Source organism: Poecilia mexicana, unplaced genomic scaffold (assembly GCF_051168715.1).
Source record: "Poecilia mexicana isolate PSO_F unplaced genomic scaffold, ASM5116871v1 scaffold_21, whole genome shotgun sequence".
NCBI classification, from domain to species: Eukaryota; Metazoa; Chordata; class Actinopteri; order Cyprinodontiformes; family Poeciliidae; genus Poecilia; species Poecilia mexicana.
In genome coordinates, this window is record NW_028263390.1 from 23,222,464 (window position 1) to 23,241,511 (window position 19,048).

Here is a 19,048-nt window from a genome sequence, read left to right on the forward strand (position 1 = left end):
GGAGAGTCCAGACTGGGTCCGGGTCCATTCTGGATGGTTCTGTTCGCCTCCCTCCTCTTTGCTTCTTCTTCACAAAAATTATTTACATTTTCATAAAAAGAGATTTTTGAAGAGAAAAGGAAAAAAATATATATATATGTTGTTATTATTGTATTTTTTGGCACAACTCAAAGCATTTGTCTGGTGTTAACCTCTGTTATGCTCAACTAAACACTGAACGTCCTGATCCGCGATCCGTGATCCATGACCTGCTTCTGTTTTTAGTGTGAAAAAATGAGGAACGTGAATCCAAAGCAATAGAAATGATTTGCACATCTACAACATTTATGATGTTTAGACCAACAAAGATTTAGATTCCTTTCATACAAACAAAATATTTATTTGTTAACTAAATGAAAACATTGCACATTGTTATTGTTAATAATAATAATAATAATAATAATAATGATAATAATAATAATAAATTGCTCTCAGTTCTGGCCCTGCAGGACCAGCAGGGTTTTATGCAGAGGGACTTAGAGGCAGTCAGGAGCTGGAGAGAATCACAGTGATGAATCTTAAACAATGAAACTGAAAACAACTTATATTAATGATGGGAAAACACCAAGGAGCCAAAGCACAAGAGCCGTTAAGCAAGATGATAAACAGGAGCAGAGGAGCAACGAGCGACCGGGAATAACAGAGCAGACAGAAGAATCCAGGAAGGACAGAAGGAGGGAGATGAGAGGAAGTTCTGAGGAAGAGAAAAGGAATCAGGGCCACTTTGGATAAATACTCTGTGGTGCAACAAGTCGGCATGAATAAATCTGACATCTGGCTCCATTCAGTCATTTACCTCAAGTATCGTAACCCAATGTTTAAACTTAAATGATGAAACTGAACCACATTTAGCTAAATACAATAACAACACACTGATAGAAAACCTCCATTCCTTATAAAAGGTAAATGACTTTTGTCATGTGCAGCTTTAAGTTCTCATTAGTCTGTAAATGATCTAAGAGTCACTTTCATCCTGAGAGGAACAGAAACCGTCCAGATCAGCAGACGGACTCCCAACAGGTCAGGTTTGTTGATTCTTAACAAGCTGAAGACAGAAGATGTAATTACATCTCCATGCTGGAGTACGTCGCCACTGAAAGTGGAATATTAGAGAATGTTGTTTTTTCATATTCAGAAACAACACAGGCTGTGAAAGCAGGAAATCCAGCTTTCCTGCCACACGATGATGTCGTTGTCTCCTGGTTCTCACGCCGTCAGCCCAACCTGCCTGTCATAACCTCAGTAAAATGTCCCTCTGCAATGTGGAGCTGTGTGAAATCTTCCAAATGTTTGTGATTTACCAAGAGTTTGTGAACTGATCCCATATTTGAGAAAAAGGTGGTTACACAAAGTTCTGCATCTGCTCTGATTCGAATCGTAAAACGATCAGCTGTTTCCCCTCCAGGCTTCAGAATCAGCCGATCAAAAAGATCAAACTGGACAAGCTGATGCTGATCAGGACTCAACTGATGAGGAACAAATTCAAAGTTAGCTGTGTAACCACAAACATCACAACACAAATCTTTTGATTAAAATGATTTTTATTGTTATGCTTAAAATCTCAGACATGCAGATTTTAGCTCCGTCTCCATGGTAACATTCAAACACATATAAACGTTACCTGAAGTGTAACATCAGTGCCTCAGACGTCCTGAACTCCTTAAACATTTAGCAGCAAAATAAAAGCTTCAAATTTGGCAACAAGTTCAGAGTTTAATCCTTAAAACTGAATCCAAGGCTGATGAAGTTTGAGCAGGAAACAGAAACCGAAGGAGAAAAAGACGAAGAAACAAACATATAAAACATCCTCATGTTATACAAATTCAACAAATGAACAAGAAAAACAGACAAAATCATCAACAGTAATAAAAACACAAGTTTTATTTATAAAGATGTACTTTAGGTTAAAAAAAATTCCAGTTTGAAGAAATTAGCCAGTTTTTGGAGCCTAAATCTATAACCAGAACAGTAACAATATTTTATAGCTGCTTTTCCCTCATTCACACATTTAGGCTGAGATTTTATTAAAATCCGTTTTATTCAGTTTTAACTGCGTCTCCCTGAGGTCAGCCTGCCGTCATGGTGAAGCCGATGAACTGGACATAAAGCTTTGCTGTCCTAATATTTTCTGATATTTGTTGAACAGCTGAGAGCAGAGATGCTGCAGAGCAACAGGAGGCGTCACTGTTACAGGCCACGAGACAATAAACAGTATTTATTCATAAATCTGGACATTAAAGACAATAATGTGAGAAAACATGAGACAGGAGTGACACAATCAAAACCAGACATGAATCAGATGCCACTGTTGCCAAGGAAACCTCTAAAATAACCTCAGATCTGGAAGAAGGATGTGTTCTGGTCTGCTGAGACCAAATCTGAACTTTCATTCCAAGATGGCAGCAAACCCAAAGTGAAGCACGGTGGTGGCAGCATCTGCCTGTGGGGTTATGTTGGGGTTTATTTTTCTGTCACAGTGAATCCAAACATACATGAACGTCAACAAAACAATGACTTCATCAGAAGAAACGACAACTTAAAATGATAAACAACTAATATTGTTAAATGTAGACATAATAATAATGCAGGTTGTAGAGATTTTATTTTCTATGCAATAACTAAATAATATCTCAGCAACAGTAACACAGCATCATGAACGCGCTCATGTAATTCACGCGCATGTCCACCAGGTGGTGTGTTTGGCCAATCTCCCAAATCGCCTTCAGTCCAGTCCAGTATGAGTCCAGCAGCAGGTCTTTAAAGTTGGGCCACAAACTGGCAGGAGTGATTGTCACTTCCTGTTTCACGATATATTGGCGAGGACTTCCTGTTGGCTTTTGAACACATTATGTTAGTGGATACACTTTCATGTCATACACAGGGACGTACCAGTCACCAGTTTGTCCAGTGAGTGGGCGGGGCTTAAGTCATGTCACCAAACCACCACACCAATGTGTGCAGCTGTGCTCCCTGATGGCGCACAATCAATCTGGTACAGATCAGATGCTGTATCTGTTCTAGGGGGCGCACTGGAGTCAGATTCCAGTATAATCCTCCTGGCATCGTTGGAGGTTAACACAGGTCATACATATCCAGTTTGGCGCAAATCAGACAATGCTTGTGTGATTTAGTGCCAATCGGATGCAAACCGCAAAGGATGAGAATTCGCCAATCCGCCAGGCCCAGATTGGTTCAGCCACCAGTGTTGAGAGACGGATTCAGCATCATGATGTTCTGACACCAGACAGGTTAAAATCTGTACGAGTCCAAGTCCAAAAGGAAAACGTTCAGCAGCTAAATAAGTGACTTCATTTTGGAAGGGGGCGGAGCTAAAATGATGTCACATCTGACTGTCTTAATGAGACGATTGCTGGTCGGCTACGACACAAAGTGTGATGAAGCTGGGAGTGTCAGCTTCATCACACACTGGGTGAATGGTCAGACTGTGAGGCTTGGCCACGCCCACATGCAAAACAAGCACAAAAAAAAGCAGTGGGAGGAGTTTGCTTAGATACATGTGCAAAAGAGACAAAATGGTGACTTTGATCCAAAATGGCCAACTTCCTGCGGGAAGTTACACATATATACCGAATTTCATCATTGCTGATCAAAGCATGGATTGGGTTTGATTTTTTTAATTATTGTAGGGGGATGAATTAGGCCACACCCACTAAATATTAGGATGAGGACTGATCATATTGAATGTGGAGCAGATCGACTGAAACGTTTAGAGCCAGACGTATGAACACAGGGTGATGATGTCAGCAAACAGCCACATAGTACCGAGTATACAACCTGCATGACTCGGACTAGGTTTGGTGTAATTCAGTCTTCTTTGTGAAAGTTCTGGCATTTCCTTTGATTTGGTGAGCATGCCAAGGTCACAATTTGGCCACTCCCCGTAGACATGCCCAAAAACTCAAGATTTTGATAACTTTTAATCTCTCATTTCTTAACTGCATACTGAGAGAAGCTGAAGCCAATAGCTCAAAACCTTTGGAGGAGGACTCCAAGGTTTGAGTTGTTTAAATGTGAAAAGTGGCTGAAATTACCCAGAACAGGAACCTCCCTGTACATTTCAGGACATATTTAAGAGAATTTATTTACTTGATTTTTGGAGCATCTACCTACATAACAAGTTTCAAATCTCTACAATGTACCGTTTGGCCGATTAAACGTTGAGCAGTTTGGCCACAACCACTTTTGATTCCATTAAAAACCTTTCATGTGAGGGAAGAATGTGTTGAAAACTGGTGAGTTTTCAAATATGCCTAGGTCCCTAAATTTGCGTTATTGGACGGAAAAGCGAAAACTGAGCAACACTTAACACAGACAAAGACGTTTACTTTTTATTTTTTAGTCCTTTCTAAGTCTAACATCTTGTAGCTGAACTGTGCTTGAGATAAAAACAATTTTCATGTCATGTTTGCCGTTTATAGGCCTCCATGGCAAAATCAGAGCTTCTGACTCAAACATCTTCACATAAGAAAAGATGTGCTGGTTCTGCTGGACCCGTCAACCGAGCGGCGAACTGTGGACATGTAGATATCGGAGGTGACCCTGGATAAGCGGCGTGGGGTGATGTACCTCTTACCCACACAGCACAGCTTCTGGAAGATCCTCCTGAAGTGGCTCCTGAAGTTCACTCCGATGAAGGCGTACAGCAGCGGGTTCAGGCAGCAGTGCAGGTAGGCGACGGTCTGCAGCACAGACATCGCCGTACGCAGTGAAGACTCAGCTTGACAATCACGATGTTCAAAATAACTGACGGTGTCATACAACAGGGCCAGGTTGTAAGGCAAGTGGCAGGCGATGAAGACCAGCACCACCACCATCACCACTCGGACCGCTTTGTGTCGCTTGTAGCTTTGGGCTTTCTGCAGGGTGATGATGACTGCGGTGTAGCAGAAGATCATGATGAGCAGCGGCAGGAAGAAGCCAATGGCCAGTTGGGTGCTGGGAACAGCAACCTTCACTATGCTAGCAGTGGTGCTGTCATCAAATTTCCACTCACAGACGTACTGTGGACCTGTTGTCTCTTCCTCTTCGGTGCCGTTGAACCAGATGATGTTATTATGTGATGGTTCGTACCAATGGTAGAAGTGGAAAGTGGGAACAGACACCATTAAGGCAAAGATCCAGATCAGGGCACAGATGATGCGACTGTGTGACAGCGAGCGTAACCCGAAGCTCTGGCGAGCCTGGACGATGGCGATGTAGCGGTCGGTGCTGATGCAGGCTAACATTAGCATGCCGCTGTACAGGTTGACGCTGTAGGAACCACGCAGCAGCTTACAGGCCACCTGCCCCATCGGCCAAGAGTACAGCTCGTTGTAGACGATGAAAGGTAGAGCCAGCACGAACAGCAGGTCAGCGATGGCCACATTGAGCAGGTAGACGTCAGTCATGGATTTGGTTCTCTTGTAGAGGGCATAGGTGAGGATGACCAGGCTGTTCCCCACCAAGCCCAGGATGCAGATGATGGAGTGAATGTAAGGACCAACCACAGCGTTCACACCGTTGTTACTGAAAGAACACGGCTCAGAAAAAGGATGGTCGTCGTAATAATAGTCGTCTGTGAAATTATCCGAGGAGTTCATCTTGTTTCACTGTAATAAAAGCCAAAGAGAAAGTTAATTAAAATATGTTGCAATTAAAACATTTATTACTTCAAGGCTGTCGTACTGTAATTCTTCAATTTGTTTCTGTTTGTGTTTGAAGTTCCTTGAGGTGACATTTCTTACAACCAAACAGGCTCTCAGTCCAGTTATGTTATAGAAAACTTCAGGATGAAGGACGGATGTTTCCAATCGTTTGAACAAAAAGCTAAACATCATCATGTTCTGAGCTGAAGAAAACACAGGCTGGTGTCCATCAAGATCTCTTTACACAGCCGCCTTTTTTCACAAGAGGAAGGAAAAACACAAAACTTATTATACGCAAATAGTCACATGAATGTTAAACAAATAATGGAGTCAGAGGAAGTTAAAAATGACCTTTAAATAAGTAAATATGTTTACTCAAAATCAGGTTTCCTTAGAAGGTCCATTCAGAGATCAGGAAAAACATTTTAACAGGAACATCGTCATAATAAACTGATGAAATATTCACTGCAAGATTTTTACAGTTTCTTTCTTTGTTGTCTTTTAAATTTTTCTTATTCTGAAGAAACAGAATCAACCAATCAAACTTCATCTGTAGATAACTTTAAATGACAGAAACACAGTGTGCTGGTTAAAACCAGGCAGACTGGAAACAACAAAAACACAAAGCAGGAGTTAACGTTTTAAATCAACTGTATTTCCAAAGAAAAGACTTCCTGCTTTCTTTTCCTGAACTGATTGGTCATTTTACTGTTTTCACAATTAAATTCACCAAGAATATTAAGTTAAATTATTTCATTCCCATGTATTATTTCCACATACTGGGTGAATAAAACATTTTGAGAAAATCTGAGATTCTGCTTTGTTGACCATAATATGTGTTGGTTTTAAATACAATCTAAACAATATAATCACTGCACCGCGAAACAAGATGAACCAAAGCTGCCAGGTCAACAGAGGATCTCTGCATTCCTCCACAGTCATTCAAACCAAACATCTTTTCAGTTTCCAGAGGAGTAAAAGGAGCAAAATCTTTGGTAAAATCTCAATTGTTTTAAACAGTCCAGCTTCAGACTAAAAACTAACCTTCTGAACGTTTCTCTCATGCAGTGGCTGTTAAACAGGATTCTCACCTCCTGCAGCTGATGCAGACAGTTTCCTCCTCGGTGTGGTGAATTAAAGCTCAGACAGAAGCAGCTGATCGTTTAAATGCCTTCTTGTTGCTTCAGCGTCTAAAAATACTAAATCACTCAGAGGAATATTAGGAACTATGTGATCTGTGACAACAACTGTTGTTCCACGTTTCTGTTCTAAAGGTCATTTTTAGTTCCTCTCTGAATTTCATTTTTTTATTCCTGTCAATATGTGTATATATTATTATCCTCGTTCGTCCTTCCTCGTGCGAACAAGTCAGGCTGTCTGGAAGAGACGGTTGGACAACACAGGAACAGCCAGAGGTCAGCGTGTCTTCAGGCTGCCTTCAAATCAGGAACTTTGTTGTTTAAATTCATGTTCAGCGTCTTTGAAAACATCCATCCATCACCTTAACGTTTTCTAAAACATAACCGGTTCCAGTCCTAAAATGGTGCTTGTACTGCGTCAGTTCTAAGGCCCGTTTGGACTTCCAGTTTAAACAGTGACAAACCTTTAAAGGGGCAACAATATGCATTTTCCAGGGACATGATGCACTATCAAGTTTCCTTCAGTTGTGATAAAATTGCTGCATACACAAAAATAATTTAAAAAACTGACCTGTGAATGGTTGCCATGGGAGATTAAATGATTTTTCAAACATGCATGAAAGAATTAAAACACACTGCAGGTATGTTTTTAATCAAATCAAATTTTATTCAAATAGCACATTTCAGCAGCAAGGCATTTCAAAGTGCTTTACACTAAATTATAATGTGATGCAAAGCTCCAAGAAGCCAAAGATAAAATCATCAATGTTTTATTTCATTAATATTTCTGCTTCATTCTGCTGCATTTTGTCCCCAACTCATCTTCAGCTGCGCTCTTTATTACTAACTAAAGGTCCAACTTCTTCAGAACAACTTATAGGTAAATCAACTCATTCTCACCCCCCAGTGGACAACTGCGGAACTACATGCACAAACATAATGGCAGTGACAGGAAACGGGACTTGGAGCTCTGTCAAAGCAACTCATGAACACATAAAAACAGGTTAATATGAGAACATTATTCAAATCAACTGATCAGAAATAATCAGGGTTTAATGATACATAAATCTCAGACAATAAGAATTGATTCCACAATATAAAAAGTACAATTATAAAAGAAAAGGAAAAAGATTTGTACATCACATTTTATCAACAAAGCAATTCAAAATGTTTGACATGAAAAACAAACAAACAAACAAACAAAAACAATTAACTTTCCACTGCAGTGACAAACCCAATGCTGAAAAAACAATCTAGACAAAATGCTTTAAGGTAAACCTTCCAACCTTTCATTCATCAGCAGAATCATTTAAAAAGCTGCTTCAACCGTTAAACAGGTTTAGTGATCTGAACCTGTAGAGACACATAAAGACAATTACAAAACCAGGCTTCTGTCACCTGCAGAACATTTCCAGGGAGGATTTTCTTGGTGCTTCTTTATAAATTTACTGCTTTTTCCATCAGTATTGATTTGATCTCCCTATAGTTATTAATCACTTTGTGGCAACATGCTTTAAAAATAAAATTAATAGCATTAAAGGACTAATGAACACAAAAAGGTCTTGAGACGCTAACCCATCCTTTTATCTTTAGTTTAATTGATTACTGCAAGATGGTTCAAGTGCTTCACACCATAAAAACATAATGCAATAACCAATTATAAAACAGCAATTAGCATGAATTTTTGTCAAATGCCATCATCAAAATTAAGAAAATAGATGAGAAGATTTGTAGAACTTTTGAAAGGTTAAGATACAGATAGACTCCTACCTGGAAAGTGAAATTTAATTAAAAGTGCTTCAACAAATTCTTAGTTTAAGGCTGTGAATCTGACTACAGAGGATCATTTATTGGGTTTCCAGGTAAAACCTGCAGGATTTATTTGGTTAAATTGCCTCAGTAGTAGCTCCCCGCCATCCGTGTGTGAATGTGTGTATGAATGGGTGAATGTACTGTGAAGTGCTTTGGAGCCATCTAGATAAAGTATTATACTAAAACAGGCAGTGTACATAAACAGTGTAATATTTCCTTTTCAGAGGGTGGTGGGCACTTCCTCTAAAAACTCTGAACTATCAGAAACATCTTCCGGTACTTTTGGATCAGTCCAAAAATATGTTGAAATTTTGATGTCTTGTCCAAATGTATTCAAAACAGATGATTTTCCTTCACACGTCACTATGCCTCATGCAGTTCACATGTTCATCAGCAGCCAAGATTCTTATGGAAACTAAGCAACAATCAACACAAGGAAGGCTCAGCAGTTTGTAATGTTTAGATTTTTCTTTTAAATACTTTCTAATATCTTCCCTTTGTGGTCAGATTTTGCTTTGGAGACCTGAAGATCTCAATCAGAGCTCCTGACACTATTAGCTTCACATGCTAAAAGACGTACCGTCTTCATTGGTCCCATCAATAGAGAGGCGGCGCGGGGTGATGATCTTCTTTCCCAAACAGCAGAGATCCTGGAAGATCCTCCTGAAGTGGCTCCTGAACTTCACGCTGATGAAGGCGTACAGCAGCGGGTTCAGGCAGCAGTGCAGGTAGGCGACGGTCTGCAGCACAGACATCGCTGTCTGAAGGGAGTCCTGCTCACCACATTCGATCTGTTTGAACAAACGGACAGTCTCATACAACAGGGCCAGGTTGTAAGGCAAGTGGCAGGCGATGAAGACCAGCACCACCACCATCACCACTCGGACCGCTTTCTGTCGCTGGACGTTTTTGGCTTTCTGCAGGGTGATGATGACTGCGGTGAAGCAGAAGATCATGATGAGCAGCGGCAGGAAGAAGCCAATGGCCAGTTGGGTCCTGGGAACAGCAACCTTCACTATGCTAGCAGTGTTGCTGTCATCAAATTTAAACTCACAGACGTACTGTGGATCTGTTGTCTCTTCCTCTTCGGTGCCGTTGAACCAGATGATGTCATTTTGTGATGGTTCGTACCAATGGTAGAAGTGGAAAGTGGGAACAGACACCATTAAGGCAAAGATCCAGATCAGGGCACAGATGATGCGACTGTGTGACAGCGAGCGTAACCTGAAGCTCCGGCGAGCCTGGACGATGGCGATGTAGCGGTCGGCGCTGATGCAGGCTAACATTAGCATGCCGCTGTACAGGTTGACGCTGTAGGAACCACGCAGCAGCTTACAGGCCACCTGCCCCATCGGCCAAGAGTACAGCTCGTTGTAGACGATGAAAGGTAGAGCCAGCACGAACAGCAGGTCAGCGATGGCCACATTGAGCAGGTAGACGTCAGTCATGGATTTGGTTCTCTTGTAGAGGGCATAGGTGAGGATGACCAGGCTGTTCCCCACCAAGCCCAGGATGCAGATGATGGAGTGAATGTAAGGACCAACCACAACGTTCACACTGTTGTTACTGAAAGAACACGGTTCATAATCAGGGTAGTTCTCATAATATTCATAGGCTGGAGAAATGGAGTCATTGGAGAGGTTCATCTTGTTTCACTGTAATAAAAATAAAGAGAAAGTTAGTTAAAATGCGTCAAATTAACAAAAATTAATGTTGATTCCAAGCAAAATGTTTTAATGGTCATAAAGAACCAGCAGGTGGCGCTAATGTTAACAAAGACAAGGTGAAACATTGAGAAGGAAAACATTCAGAGTCTCTTTCTCTTTAATTCTACATAGTTTTATAATTAATATGCTGAATTGGTTATTAATTTTTGCACTTCATAAAATAAGACTTGCTAATGAACTTTATACAAAGTACAATATTAACATTGTAACAGAGGAATATTTTGAATAAAACTTTTAATATCAAGTTTTCCAACAAGTCTGAATCTTCTACACTGAAAATAAAATATATAAAAACTGGAGCTGCCAGAGGGAGGATCAACAGCTCTGAGGAACCAGAGTTCAGTCAGAGCGAGCGCATGTTTTCACGCTCCTTCAACCTTCCTTTGGGGGAGAGGGAAGGTTGCAAAAACCGATTTATGTTTTTGCATCCACCTGAATAAGGTGTAGTTGCACCACTGGGTGACGACACACAGATATTTATCATTCCTATTTGGTAACAAACTGAAACTCTCAGTCTGTAGTGACCATCAGTCAGTCAAACTTTATTTGCAGAAACTTTTTGTACAAACGACAGAAACACAATCCTCAGTTAAAACATGAAGCAGGAGTGTGTAAACATTTTAGATTAACTTTATTTCCAAAGAAAAATGTTTCCTTTCCTTCTGTTCTTTGCCTCAACTGATTTGACCTTCATTTATTTCTCACATCTAAACATGAAGTCAAATTATTTCATTTCCTGGAGTGACAGAACCAGGACTAGGTGAATAAACATTTAAAAATACCAGATTCTACTTTGTGGAGCGAAATATTTATCGACTTTAAATCTAATTAAACAACAAGCAACAATAACATGAAACAAACTGCTAATCTATTAGAAGAGCTCTACGTTCCTCCAGTCATTCAATAAAAAAATCTTCACCATTTAAAATAAAGATTTTATAAAATCATATAAACAGTTAAATATTTCTGTTCCCGTTAAATCAGGATTCTCACCTTGTGAAGCCGATTTACAGAGTTTCCTCCTTCCTGTGTTGAATAAAGTCTCAGACACAAACAGCCGATGGTTTCAGAGTCAGTCGCTGTGTGAAAATGATCGACTGCTGCCAAATATTCCTGTTGCTTCAGCATTTAATAAAACTCAAACCCTCAGAGGAACCGGGCCGACCTCACCACAAAAACGCTCCAGTCGTTCTGCTTTAGTGATCCAACTTTATTTCTACAGCACATTTCAAAACCACAAGAGTAAAACACTAAAACAGAAATACGTAAGAAATGCACACAGGACAGGTGTATTATGGGGTCTCACATACGATTATTATTTAAAGCTCCTTTCTAAGCTCCTCTCTGATACATTGAGTTTTATTTTTACATTCATGTAAGTATTTGCATATTTTATGGTCTATATTCCAAACAGTTCACCAAATCTCTGTCTTGATAGAAACAGTTTTCACCTCTGAGGTTTCCTGAGTGTCTGTGGCTGTTTTTGGTCAAATGTGATTTTAAAAATCGTCATACCTCACCTGAACACTAGAGGGCTCCTCGCCTCACCTTCTCTATACATTTGCCCTCATGTCAAAAGAGAGACAAGTGTTCAAATAATGGTGGTATATGTTGGATTTATTATTTGATTTCCTGCATAGTGCACGTTTTGTAGTTTTAAGTAAACATAAGTTTAAGGAGAACTGGGAACACAAACCCCCACCGAAACTGGACTCTGGACTTCCTCTCAGAGACCACAGGTTGGGAAGGGAAGAAGATTTCTGCTGAGCTCACAGGCAGCACAGGGCAGCAGCCTCAGTCTGAAACTCTTCACATCTACACACAAAACTTTTACACAACATTTTCATCAAGTACAATGACGATATGACCATACTGAGCCGCAGTAAAGGAAGGTCATCAGTCATCACAGGGAAACAGAGACAGGACAAACCACCATGTACACACACACACACACACACACGGACCAGTAAAAACCAGAGTACCCAGAGAGAAACCGTACTCTCACAGGGAGATGGAACATCAACTCCATGCAGAAAAACTCAAACCAGGATCTTCTTACTGCAGCATATCAATGCTTTCAACTGGGCATCAGAAATATCTGAAGGTTGTTTTAGTCAGTCCAGAAAAATCTGTAAAATAAAACATCTTATTTCTTTATGTCTATCCAAATCGATCCATAACAGAGGTGGCAAGTCAGGTTGGTTTATCCATCTGATCAACTGTCTGGACATCTATTCATTTTTCTTTTTAACAACTTTCTCAACTCTTAGACAAAAAAACTTTTTCAGCTGGTTTTCAGTAAAATTTTAAGGTTAGGTACCTGTAGTCATAATTATGCCTCATACAATACACCGTATTGTCAACAGTAGCCAGAATTTTTATGGAGAATGAGAAACAATCAGCTCAACAAAACAAAACTTATGGATACCGTCATGTTTTTTTTTTCCTTTCTGAATCCATCATGCTGATGGAAAAAGTCCAGTTTGAATATTGAAGACCTGAATGTGTCAATCAGAACTTCTGAGATCAACATCTTCACATGATTAAAGACGAACTGGTTTCAGCAGAACCATCCACTGAATGGTGAACTGTGGACATGCATATATCTGAGGAGACCCTGGATGAACGGCGCGGGGCGATGTACCTCTTACCCACACAGCAGAGATCCTGGAAGATCCTCCTGAAGTGGCTCCTGAACTTCACGCTGATGAAGGCGTACAGCAGCGGGTTCAGGCAGCAGTGCAGGTAGGCGACGGTCTGCAGCACAGACATGGCTGTCTGCAGTGAAGACTCAGCATAACAATCACGATGTTCGAAATAACTGACGGTGTCATACAACAGGGCCAGGTTGTAAGGCAAGTGGCAGGCGATGAAGACCAGCACCACCACCATCACCACTCGGACCGCTTTGTGTCGCTTGTAGCTTTGGGCTTTCTGCAGGGTGATGATGACTGCGGTGTAGCAGAAGATCATGATGAGCAGCGGCAGGAAGAAGCCAATGGCCAGTTGGGTGCTGGGAACAGCAACCTTCACTATGCTAGCAGTGGTGCTGTCATCAAATTTCCACTCACAGACGTACTGTGGATCTGTTGTCTCTTCCTCTTCGGTGCCGTTGAACCAGACGATGTCATTACGTGATGGTTCGTACCAATGGTAGAAGTGGAAAGTGGGAACAGACACCATTAAGGCAAAGATCCAGATCAGGGCACAGATGATGCGACTGTGTGACAGCGAGCGTAACCTGAAGCTCCGGCGAGCCTGGACGATGGCGATGTAGCGGTCGGTGCTGATGCAGGCTAACATTAGCATGCCGCTGTACAGGTTGACGCTGTAGGAACCACGCAGCAGCTTACAGGCCACCTGCCCCATCGGCCAAGAGTACAGCTCGTTGTAGACGATGAAAGGTAGAGCCAGCACGAACAGCAGGTCAGCGATGGCCACATTGAGCAGGTAGACGTCAGTCATGGATTTGGTTCTCTTGTAGAGGGCATAGGTGAGGATGACCAGGCTGTTCCCCACCAAGCCCAGGATGCAGATGATGGAGTGAATGTAAGGACCAACCACAGCGTTCACACCGTTGTCACTGGAAGGGCACGGTTCATAAGGATGGTCGTCGTAATAATAGTAGTCTGTGAAATTATCCGAGGAGTTCATCTTGTTTCACTGTAATAAAAGCCAAATAGAAAGTTAATTTGACATTTTAATTAACGTTAATTCCAAGCAAAATGTTTTAATGGTCATAAAGAACCAGCAGGTGGCGCTAATGTTAACAAAAAGACAAGGTGAAACATTGAGAAGGAACAAAATGGTGGGATTTTTTTAGTTTTTGCTTTTATTCTGCAGTTATGCAATTACAAAAGATTTATTAATTTTTGCAGCTCAGCAAGAAGACTTGCTGAGGAACTCTAGTTCCTCAGCAAAAAGCAACTTTTACTAAAGTGAAACAAATTAACAAAACCCATATAGTCCAGTAGATGAATCTTGTGCTTGAAGACACTAAAGCTGTTTTCCATTGTTAGAGGTCAAACCTTTTGCCGTTAAAACATTTAACTATTCCTCTATGAATGGGTTCAATCAATACAAAGGTGATCCACCAGCAGGTGGTGCTAGTTCCCCGTTTGTCATGTTCAGTTTACCGGATTGATATTTGTTATTCATTTCCTTTTTATTTGACTGCAGGGAGAAATATATTATAGAACAGACTCCCCCAAACTCTGCAGCTCTGAAAGGGAAGAGGATTTCTTCCGAATCACTTTCAGGATTATGTTTCTGCACCTTCATGGAGCCGTTAATGTTCTAAAATATTTAATTACCCAGCAGCTTTTGAGTTTCTGTGTTTTTACTCTGAGAATATCCGTTACACTTGACTAGAGCCATTTCCTGACTGACCTGCTTTTCTTCCAACACTGGACATACTTTAGTATTTAAAAATAACTTCAATACACAATATTCAGCCATTTTGTTTTAATTATAGAAAGTGATCATCACTGGTTGGTCAGTTCTCTATAATTTTGGTTTAATGGAAGATAAGCAAAATTCCTTAATTTACCAAAATAAAGTGACTGAGTTTTATGGTAATATAAGTAAACAGTGACTCAAATTGCTTCTTCCTGATTTCAGTCTCTTGAGTAGAATAGGTTGTAATGGCCTGTAATTTCCCACAATGGGGAAATTAAAGAGAATAAGAGATTGTACAGGAAGTTAAAAATAAAAGGTTGTTAAAATTAGCTCAAATTAAAAACAGAAGTGCTTTGCATAAAATTTCTGCAGTTTCACTTTTATCTTTATTGTATCTGTAAAACTCATAAATTATGTTTGAAATGCATTAAAAACTATGCAGAAATCATCAGACACTGCAATTAAAAAATTAATTCATCACATCTGTACGTTGTCTAAAGTAAGCTCAAATGTTTTGGCAGACAATAAATCGGATGGTATTAAAAATTAAGGCACAAGAAAAAAAAAACAAAATAAAAGCATGAATCAGGATTTCCAAAGGAAAACACATCTTCACCTTCTCTGCTGTTCTTCCTCACCTGAGCAGGCAGTGATTTTAGTTTTTACTCAACTGAACAGGTAAGGAATACAGATCACTACATTTAGTTCATTTCATTTCCTTGTACCATTTCCTGCAGTGACACTTTAAGAAACTGGGTGTGAACATTTGAAAAAAGGTCAGAAATTCGGCTTTGACTTTGATATTTATTGGTCTTAAATATAATTTAAAGAATGTTAGTCACTCAACCACACAGCAATACAATGAAACATCTTTTAATGCAGTAGAAGACTACAACATTCCTCCAGCAGTCATTCCACCCAAACATACTTTCACTTTGAGGCTTTAAAAACTCAGATTTTATCTAAACAATGCAGCAACAAACTGACCTGAAATGTTTGTCTTAATTCAGGATTCTCACCTTCTGAAGCTGATTTACAGTTTTCTTCTTTTCTTGAGTAGAAGCTCAGACAGGAGAAGCTGAATCAACTCCTGGTTTGTCCCGAAGTAAATTCCCCTCACCTCACCTGGCACCGTGCGCTACAGTCTGGTTACCGATTGGCTGACTTGCTGGATATTAAATGCGCTGCAGTCATAGAGATTTAGTGGGAAATCATAAAAAATGGTTAGAAGTTGTCCGTAGGGATTTAACATGGACAAGACGCATTTCACCCAGAGCATTTAAAGCGGAATAGAGTTTATTCCATTTTAAAACTGGAGTCTGGAAAAATATAAAAGATGGATAAATACCTGCAGCCGACCTGATGAACAGCTGAATACGGAGAGAGTATTAAAGCATGTCTGAAGGTTTCGTCATAATTAGATGATCTGCTTAATGACTAATGCATCAAGCTGGTCCAAAGTATATGTGATGTGTTTCTTTGTAAAGCAGTAACTTTTCAGGCATGCGTACAAATATTCACAGCCTGACACGTGATCAAAACGGTTCAGATACAGACTGAAGTAACTGCTCACCAGGGAGGAAGCAACACTGACTGCTGCTGACCCGCAAAAGCACAACCACATTATGTGCGTGTTGCAAAAAACCAGCACAAACCTAAACCACACAAATTCAGGTCACACGTGCGTAATGGGCGCATGGCTCACTAAAACAGCGACCTATTTTTAAAATTATGTCTAATAATTAAGGCATGAAAGCAAAGCCTACCCATATGATCGGAGGATGGAGATGAGGGAGGTGAAATATCTACTCTTTTGTCAAAGTATCAACTGGATTTAACTGTTTAACCCGCTGCGTCCATAAGGCGTCCTGAGCTTCAGCCGCGTCTGCTTTACATGCAAAGTCTATGTGGAGGCGCGTCAAGCGCGGCGCGATTTGAACCGTTTGGAGCCTTTTGAGCCTTTGAAGCGTCGAGTGTGTCCAATGCGTTTGACGCCCCACATAGACTGAATTATGAGGGGCCGTTTAGGACAAAATTTACGTTTTGTCTCTCACATACTACCAAAAACTCTCGCATACTCCAAAAAAATAACCACGCACACTCAAAAAAATTACGTTTTGTCTCACACACCACCAAAAACTCACGCATACTCAAAAAAATAGCCACGCACATTCAAAAAATACTCAAATTGCGTATACACACTACTAAAATGTCACACACACACAAACGTTAACTTTCTCGCTCACATACACTACTAACAGCTCGCACACACAGACGTTTATCTCTCACATACACAAGACTAAAGTTGAACACACACACACAGTACTAAGACTCGTTTTTTGAATGTGTGAGAGTTGTCACGGAAGAGGCGGGGCATAATTTTTGGATCAAACTGCGCATGCGTAGATCCTAAACTATAAGTTTCGATTGTTGACTCACTGTATGTTCTATTACTTAGTATATTTGTGCTTTTAAATATATATAGAACGTTTAACTTTCTTGTAGATTAAATGTGCTATAGAAATAAATAAATCTGATTGATTGATTAAAAGTAGCAAAATTGCTGTAGTACAATCTGTCCACTGGGTGGCAGCATTACAGGAATTATTAAGAGGTCTTGTGAGAAATTCTGTTCCCCCGTGAAAATCTGTTCCCCCTGTGACGGGAGCGCGCATTGCAGCCAGAGACGCGGATCCGGTGAATCTGACCATTTTCACGGCGCTTCTGATAGATTTCTCGGTAAAAACTACTCATATGATCATATCAATGTGTAACTTTCAGTTTAATCGGCAGCTATCAAAATAAAAATACATACATAAATAAACGAGGTCTGGTGTGGAGGTCTTTTTTCGCTGTTTTGTGTTATTTTGAAAGCGAAGGAAATCGATCTTTTTTCAGCTTTTGTCTCGTAAGCCTGACAAATAAAAGTCAGTCAACAAACACAGGTTCCCAACACATAGTGTGCATTTATAATTTTTCATTTCTGATGAAGGAGGAAGGAGATTAATATACCTGCAAGATCTTTTACTTTGTTTTCAAAATATTTGCACTATGTTTGACATTTGTCCTTAACATAGTTTAATATAAGGTAGCTATTGAAAGATAGTTTCAATATATTTATATATATTTAAAAGCACAAATATACTACGTAATAGAACATACAGTGAGTCAACAATCGAAACTTATAGTTTAGGATCTACGCATGCGCAGTTTGATCCAAAAATTATGCCCCGCCTCTTCCATGACAACTCACACTTTCAAAAAAAGTCTCGCTCTCACACATTCAAAAAACGAGTCTTAGTACTGTGTGTGTGTTCAACTTTAGTCTTGTGTATGTGAGAGATAAACGTCTGTGTGTGTGAATGTGCGAGCTGGTAGTGTATGTGTGCGAGAAAGTTAACGTTTGTGTGTGTGTGACATTTTAGTAGTGTGTATACGCAATTTGAGTATTTTTTGAATGTGCGTGAGTATTTTTTGAATGTGCGTGGCTATTTTTTTGGAGTATGCGAGAGTTTTTGGTAGTGTGTGAAAGACAAAACGTAAATTTTGTCCTAAACGGCCCCTCATACTGAATGTAAACCAAACGCGCCTGACGCTCAAAACGCGTTTGGTGTGAACCACCAAAAGGGCACACGCGTCGAACTTCAAGCGTCAGACGCGTTTTTGACGCGCGTAACGCGATTGGTGTGAACGCATCATTAGCGGATTAAACAGCTGACCAACCGGGTGACCTGCCAGAACCACACCGGCAAAACGCTCAGGCGGATCCAAACGACCGCTGTTAGAAGTGCGGAAGGAAAAAACTCCGCTCATTCACCTGTAGCTTACAGAAAAACACCAAGCCGCCAAATTTATGAGAGTAAATGGACCAAAACACTTCAGCTGTGCCCACCCCCACGGACTGACATGTGCGCTACGTACACGTTGATTGACACAATCTGTTGATAGTGAAGAGTAAGTAAGTAAGTAAGTAAACTTTATTTATATAGCGCTTTTCACAGACCAGGGTCACAAAGTGCTGCACAAAAAAAATGAATAAATTAAAAGCAACATACAAAACAATAAAACACAGTATTACGCTAAAAAGCAAGTTTAAAAAAGTGGGTCTTAAGTTGTTTCCTAAAAGTGTCTATACAATCCAGAGATCGAATGGTACAAGGTAGCTCATTCCAGAGGCGAGGCGCCACAGCTTTAAAAGATCTGTCTCCTCGAGTCTTAAAAAGGGTCCGAGGAACCATCAGCAAGTTCAGATTGGACGACCTGAGGCTCCTAGTCGAAACATAAGGCT

The 19,048-nt window shown here is 40.3% G+C and overlaps 3 pseudogenes across 5 annotated transcripts; all 3 read right to left on the bottom strand.

The window, feature by feature from the left end:
- Positions 1 to 1,562: 1,562 nt before the first annotated feature.
- LOC106904067 (C-C chemokine receptor type 6 pseudogene) lies at positions 1,563 to 15,875 on the bottom strand (annotated as a pseudogene). 3 transcript variants are annotated; one of them, XR_015761775.1, is made up of 2 exons: positions 15,780 to 15,875; positions 1,563 to 5,648 (listed from the first exon to the last, which is right to left on the bottom strand). The product of XR_015761775.1 is annotated as a C-C chemokine receptor type 6 pseudogene, transcript variant X3 (transcript). The 3 variants fall into 3 exon arrangements; XR_015761773.1 differs by lacking the exon at positions 15,780 to 15,875 and adding an exon at positions 6,729 to 6,890; XR_015761774.1 differs by lacking the exon at positions 15,780 to 15,875 and adding an exon at positions 6,776 to 6,889.
- Positions 7,468 to 11,519, bottom strand: LOC106904065 (C-C chemokine receptor type 6 pseudogene; annotated as a pseudogene). Its single transcript, XR_015761777.1, has 2 exons — positions 11,356 to 11,519; positions 7,468 to 10,290 (listed from the first exon to the last, which is right to left on the bottom strand). The product of XR_015761777.1 is annotated as a C-C chemokine receptor type 6 pseudogene (transcript).
- LOC148153157 (C-C chemokine receptor type 6 pseudogene) lies at positions 11,558 to 15,876 on the bottom strand (annotated as a pseudogene). Its single transcript, XR_015761776.1, has 2 exons — positions 15,780 to 15,876; positions 11,558 to 14,025 (listed from the first exon to the last, which is right to left on the bottom strand). The product of XR_015761776.1 is annotated as a C-C chemokine receptor type 6 pseudogene (transcript).
- Between the last annotated feature and the right edge of the window lie 3,172 nt (positions 15,877 to 19,048).